Below are 6,635 nucleotides of genomic sequence, written 5' to 3' on the forward strand. Positions count from 1 at the left end.
TTAATACTGTTAAATCTGATAAAATCTTTTTATTTTTAGATAACTTCACATAAAATGTCCCACATTTTGAAACATAAAGTATTTCAGCCTTTTCAAGTTGTCCAGGTTTTAACTCTTCAAAAGGAATATTAACCAACCAGCTGTTGGTAGGATGGTTGAAGGATCATAGAACCTTCATATTCATTTGATCGTCCTTTCTTCATTTCTTTATCCATAGGGCTCACCTTTTGAGAGACAACCTTAGGCATTTGCAATACTGTTTTCTGTAGGTTCGAACATGCTGTCCATTTAAATAGTTCATTAATGACACATTTTTCATCACAAATTATATTTACTTCCCATTTCTGTTCATGCTTTTTCAAAAACTCACAAGAAACTGTTTTATTACTTACTCTTGAAGCAAAATAATCCACAGTTTTGCTCTCCCATATTTCATCAGGCTCATTCCACTTTACTCCACTAAGGAAAGAATGAACCCCTAGCTTTTCTGTGATTATCCCATCATTTTAATTCATCTTTAGAATATAGAAAACCAACATTAGTTCCCCATTCTCTTTGACTTGTTTAAGTCAGCATTTATTGAATCCCCTTCCATATCAAGGAGGGTGAATTAAGGATCAGGAGAATGAATCAAAGCCCTCCTGGAGAAGCACACACTCAAGAAGAAGACAAATAAATGTCAACTATAACAACAACAATGAAAACAACAACAAAAACGCAATTAAACCCATGACATGAATAGTGCTGTGATTCAATCCTATGGGAGCAAAAAAGAAGGGGATAATTAATTTTAACTGTGTGTTGGCAGGAAGGTGTGAATTCAGGAGAGCTTATGAGAAGGATGGCATTTAAATCAGGTCTTAGAGGAGATTTTCAAAATGGAAAAAAGACAGGATTTCAAATTTTCTTTTGTTTTAGGAACCAAGTCTTATGCTCCTCAGAGTAAATGATCTTTGCTTTAATACAGCTTATCGTCTCAACAGAATGCAGAACAACCAAAGGCTCTACCTGAAAGCAATTTTACATATGAGATTTTCTTCCTCTGGCTTCAGATATTTCCAAAATGTGCCTCTTTAACAACACCTAAGCTGGTTACCTACCCAGGGAACTATTTGCAGTCAGAAATACCCAAATGAAAAGTGAGACTCATTTTTTGCCTTTTGCTAGTATTTCATTTGTCAAAACTCTGATATCTTAATGAAGTCCTTACCCTGCTATTAGTAAACTCATGGAAACCAGACTGCCTGGGATGCAGCCTCAGCTCCTCTACTTACTTACAAACTCCATGATCAGGCTACTTACCCTGTCTATACCTCAGTTTCCCCATCTGTAAAATGCAGATCATAAAAGAACCCACCTCATATGGTTCTCATGAGACTGAACTAAATTATTACATGTGAAATGCTTGAAACAACACTCAGCATAAGGTAAATCAACAATAATGTAATTTTTTATCAAGAAGAAATCTTTCCTAAGAGTTTATTTCTAAGGTGCTACACCAGTTTAATAAGAAAAAGAGTTTCCCATCCTGCTTCACTTTTATTAAGCTGACTTTGAAACTGTATGTACTTTCTCTTTCAGAGAAAGATGCCTTAAGAAAAGGCTAAATTTGATTCCTAGACAGTAATGGCAGTAACAGAAAAAAGGTTTATTTCAGAAGGTCCAAGACATAATTAGGGATAAAACAAGCAGAAGTCATATTGTACAACAACCAATTTTTTAAAATCACCAAAATTAAGACTGACAGCTAACTAATAGTTCTCTTCACTTTTTCTCTCCTTTTATTATTAATTAATTAATTAATTTATTTATTTATTTATTTGGCTGTGCCGAGTCTTAGTTGCAGCATGCGGGATCTTTAATTGTGGCATATGGGATCTAGTTCCCTGACAGGGGATCAAACCCGGGCCGCCTGCATTGGGAGCTCGGAGTTTTAGCCAGTGGGCCATAGGGAAATCCCTTCCCTTTTTCTTTTGTTCCTTATCCTTTTATAGCCAAATCCTCTGTCTATCCATTTTCTATGCATCACACAGGAAAAGATTTCGAGATCATCATAGACCTACTCACAAATACTTGACTAAAACGAGAGTAAATTTTTCATTTTAAACCAAGTAAAGAATTAGAGTTGAGCAAATTTTATTGTCTGTCCTTTCCATGGTGTTGCAATCCCTACACAACCAATGTCCCAACAAGCTGAAGAGAACTTGGCTGGCCCACTCATAGCAACAAGGGAAATATAACACAGGCTGCAGATTCTGATAAAGACTAGAGCAGATGAATATACCAGAACTCAGCAAGCATCCTCACAAAGTCCTCTGCCCATAGCAACTGAAATTGTACCACCTCACTGCTTAGTGTGGGAGTCAAAGAAATCTGGGGCTCACTGGCTGGGTTCAAAACTTAGCTCTGCTGGGGCTTCCCTGGTGGTGCAGTGGTTGAGAATCTGCCTGCTAATGCAGGGGACACGGGTTCGGGCCCTGGTCTGGGAAGATCCCACATGCCGTGGAGCAACTAGGCCCGTGAGCCACAACTACTGAGCCTGCACGTCCGGAGCCTGTGCTCTGCAACAAGAGAGGGCACGACAGTGAGAGGCCCGCGCATCGCGATGAAGAGTGGCCCCCGCTTGCCACAATTAGAGAAAGCCCTTGCACAGAAACAAAGACCCAACACAGCCAAAAGTAAATTAAAACAAAAACAAACAAACAAAAACCCTTAGCTCTGCCACTTGCAAGGTGTGTGTCTGGGGACATGTTCATTACCCTCTCTGTTTCAGTCTGCAAAATAGGGATAATAAGTGGATTTGTTGTAAAAATTAAAATAGTATTTGAAAAACATTTGTATCAGTACTTGGCACCTGGTGCTATTTAACAGTGTCTATTAAATAAATATTGCAATAACTTTGGCACTTATGATTATTTCCACACGCAAATATGAAGAAGGTTTCAGTTTCAGTGTAGGCCCTCTCCCAGAATAGTTAAATTAAAACAAATTTTCAGCAAGATCTTTAAAATTTGATACTGAGGTAATTGACCGTAAGGAGCATTATACTTTCATTATTCCTTTAACATCCAGAGAGTAAATAAAAATGTATTTGGATTCGAGAGTATTTTAGAAATGTAAAAACCACACGTCTATTGGTATTTTCTAGATTCTAAAAAAAGTTCATAATTAAGGAGTCTAAGGTAATGTCCATTTATCTTAGGAGCTAAACATTAAAATAGCAAAGATATTAACAATTTACAGTCACTCTGAATACAGCATAAGCAACTTGGTTTATGGGAAGGAAGATCCCCTAAAAAAATTTTTGATGGAAAAATATTCCAACTTCTCTCCATATAAGGTAAATACTACAGAAGATAATAAAAAGCTGTGTTGCTGAGTTTCATTCGGTTTCATTCATTTTTAATAACATAAGCATTAACGTTTCCTAGAGCAGAGGTTGAAAACAACCAAACCCTAATCACCCTTTTCCATCCTAAGCTACTGTCTTACACTGTCTCACATGAACTGTAAATATGCCCTAAGTCAAAAGGTGTCCAGGGTCCCTTACAGGCCTCTATTTAGATGTAAACTGAGGGTTGAGATTTTAAGTGCTCATCTGGAGGGGAGACACATATCACAGGTATCCCCTTCACAATCAGATATGTCATTCTGGAACACTAGGCTGGTCCCTGCAAGGGGGCTAATGAATTACTCTGACTACAGTAGAAATTCTTACCCCTTAAATGAACTGTGGTCATCGAAGGCTGGTCACTCTGATTCTACTGCTTTTTCTCGAGTAAATACTAATGTGTTCTGTGTATCCAATGTTTTCCCAAAACTCTATCATAAATTAATGCATTAAAGCTCCTATAAAAGGAGCACTTGGGGAACAAGCTGACAATGAAAACTTTGTACTTGAAAATTATTATACCATCAGAAGAGGTTCTACTCCGGAAACTTCTCCGTGCTTTCACACTTTCTTTCATTTGGGAGAAATGCCTCAAGAGAAAGATATGAACAAAAGAAAGCCTCCGTTAATTTGTGATAGGTATGAGGAAGATGGGCTGAAATATTAATAAAAGGGGAAATGAGAAACTAAGTACTTTTTTAGTTGGGATTTAAATTTTTTCTGAAAAGAAGATCAAAACTTGGATTTGGGTCCCAAACTATTGTTAAAAGAACCAGTAAAACTCTGCTTTTGAACTTGTAAAATTTTGTGAGGTGTTCTTTGTTGGGGAGGTGGGGACCGAGCCTTAGAAAGTGACTTGCTGATTTTCATCACCAAAGAATTTTTTTAATATCAAATTTGTCCTCTATTATATTAATGTATATACTACTCGCTCAGTTTGTTGTGTCACTGAAAAGTGTTGGTTTTAAAAGCTGATGGTATCGTTTTTGTAGTGCCATTTCTTTCTCTCTCGCTTTTTCTTTCTCTCTCCTTATTTTCTTTTATCTTGTTTATTCCCTTCTTTTTGATAAGTGTTGAAAAAGAGGCACCTACACACAACCCTGGCACTGGCCCACGCCCCAAGAACCTTCCATTTAGCAACGCTCTGGGAGTTGGGAACCATTGTAACAAAACAGAACCAGACGCGCTTTCGCCTGTTCCCCAGGTTTCCTCCCAGTCTGCAAACACCCGTCTTCACCGCATCTCGGTCGGAACCCTCGAGCGACAACGCCTCGTACAGCCCGGCCTCACTCCGGCCAAGGAGCCGATTCCCAGGCCACCCGGCCAGGAGGCGCTGTGGATCAGTCCCCCCGTGGCCACCCGCAGCCGGCGCCCAGCCATCCCTCCCCCCACCGCGGAGCGCAGCCCGCCAGCGGAGCTGCGAGCTCTGCACCGCCCGCCGGGGTTACTCTCGGTCATTCCGCTACACCATCCCGCCCCAGCTTCCCCATCCGTGCCCGGCCTGAGGCTGCCCCAGGAGACAAGCAGCAAAGGGCAGGAAGATGGGGCACAGGGGAATGGGCACCTCAGCTCCAGGTTTCCTCAGGCCCTCCTTCTAAGTCTAACGTTTTTTTTAAAGAAACAGAACTCTCGTCGCCCCAGCTGCGTCAGGGATACCAGCTCCGGGGAGCGTACGGAGACCGTAGAAAGGACCCAAACAAAGCCCCCGAGGCCTCAAATGAGCACTAGCGCTATGGACCCGGTTTGGTGCACCTCCCAGTCGCGTTCTTGGAGAACAAGAACGCGCCGACCCAGTCCGGGGGCGCAGGGGACCGATCCTCAGACCAGAGTCCAACTCGCAAGAACGGAGGGGAGACTGAGGGCTAGCATTTGTCCGGGTGGGCGCCGGCCGACCCGCAGCCAGAGAGGATTCCAGCCGGCTCAGGCGCTTCCAAACAAAGGGAAGAGCTCAGTGCCAGACCTGCCACTCTCCCCACTCCGGCTGCAGCGCCCCCAGCACCACCAGGAGCCCCCGATTCCACTGCGCCCCAGGTACTGCGCTCGGGTCTCCGCGCCCAAAGATGCTCCCCGGGCTCCACCGCCGGGCGAACCCTGAGCACAGCGGCGCCGCGTCTTTGGGTCGCCAGAGCTCGTCCTAGGACGTCTCCCTCCCTTACACCCCCGCCCCATTTGCGCTGCAGGAGGTGGGGACGTGGGGGGGTTCGGACTAAAGTCCCCGAAACCCAGCGTTTCCCAAGGTCCCCTCGGCCCTCAAACAAAACAATAACCCCAGCCCAAGTTTCTGGAGAGCCTCTTACCTATTTTCCACTTCTTGTTTCCGGCTCTTTCCCCCACCCCTTGAAAAACCCTTCTGGGAAAGAAGTGGGGGAAAGGGAGCAAAGCGCCGCGAGAAATGGGCTGTGGCGGCGCTGGTCACGCGGCGCCCCCTGTTCTGCCCACCTGCGCCCGGGGAGAGAGGTGTCGGCGCCGCTCCTCCGGCCCCGGCCGCACTCACTCTTCCTCAGAATTACCGGGGTTTTGCCGCGACTAGTTCCTTTTATAGATTCCGCTGCGCTGAGCCCAGGGGTTACTATCGGTCAAAGCCTGTTCTCTCCCTCCTTCCCCGCCCCCTTTCCCGGCCTCTGTTTATGTAGTTCAGTCACTCAGCAGAAAGCACGTGGAGCCGCGCCCCGCCCCTTAAACGGGCGACGTCCTGCAGCGCGCGGGGTTGGGGGCGGAGGGTGCTGGTGGGGGTCTGCGCCCCTCGCCCGGGCCTGGGTCCGCGCCCCTCGCCCCTGCCCGGACGGCCAGCCCAGGACCAGCGGGAAACGCCGGGCTTGGGGCTGCGCCTAACAGAGACTCCCATCCAGGTTCAGGGCAGCCAACAGCACGAGTGGACATCGCTTCCTCTAAACTCTTGCTTTCAGCAATTTTTGTTTCCTTTGTTCATTTACTCAGCCGGAGGGACTTAGGGGGCGGAGGGAGGAGGAGGAAGGGGAAGAGACCGCGAGGCTGCAACCCCTCGGGATGCCAACCCTTTGGTCTTTTTTTCCTTTCAAGTGCCCAGGGTGTGGGAGAGGGTGGATGGTCCTCTGGACAATTGGCTGGTGTTGTTTTCCACGACAAACCCCGACTTTGGAATTCAAGAGGCGACTTACTGCCTTTGGGGTTCCCAGCCTGGGCCTCCCAGATCCCCAGGAGGACCCCTGAAAAGCGTCTTGCTCCTTCTCTTAGCAAACTGGGTGGAGGAGAAAGGCCACAAAAA

At 45.5% G+C, this 6,635-nt stretch overlaps 1 protein-coding gene across 3 annotated transcripts in view; it reads right to left on the reverse strand.

Annotated features, from left to right (window-relative positions):
- Positions 1-5,947, reverse strand: part of ABCA1 (ATP binding cassette subfamily A member 1) — a 140,221-nt gene extending 134,274 nt beyond the window's left edge. For 2 of the 3 annotated variants that reach the window (XM_082645344.1, XM_082645341.1), the window contains exon 1: positions 5,689-5,947. The gene's annotated coding sequence lies outside the window, so the exon portion shown is untranslated. The remainder of the gene's footprint in view (positions 1-5,688) is intronic. The other variant, XM_082645342.1, reaches the window with a different exon arrangement.
- Between the last annotated feature and the right edge of the window lie 688 nt (positions 5,948-6,635).

This window comes from Mesoplodon mirus (genome assembly GCF_964341445.2).
Source record: "Mesoplodon mirus genome assembly, chromosome: 1".
Lineage (NCBI taxonomy): Eukaryota > Metazoa > Chordata > Mammalia > Artiodactyla > Ziphiidae > Mesoplodon > Mesoplodon mirus.